Source organism: Theobroma umbraticum, unplaced genomic scaffold (assembly GCF_002168275.2).
Source record: "Theobroma umbraticum cultivar Fairchild unplaced genomic scaffold, ASM216827v3 scaffold_39.0, whole genome shotgun sequence".
NCBI lineage: Eukaryota > Viridiplantae > Streptophyta > Magnoliopsida > Malvales > Malvaceae > Theobroma > Theobroma umbraticum.
This window is the reverse complement of record NW_018397281.1, coordinates 595,662-595,965: the sequence shown is the minus strand read 5'-3', so window position 1 is coordinate 595,965 and position 304 is coordinate 595,662.

Below are 304 nucleotides of genomic sequence, written 5' to 3'. Positions count from 1 at the left end.
GAATTGAATTATAATATTATTAATTAACTAATTTAAATGAATCATATTCAATTTGAAATTAACTAATTCAATTCCATAGACCATGATTGGCATCTCGCAATGCATCATGGCCACCTAATTGTTAAGAGAGTCAAAGGATTCTTTGACAACCTTTTAGCATACAGTTTTTCAGTGCAAGTCATTCCCTCATCATATATCCAAAAGATGATAAGAGTTTGCTGTAGTGCCTACTTTTATTGACCTCTATATTTGTTCCTGTAGTTAGATCATTAGCTTTATAGAGACTCATGAAACTCATTTCATA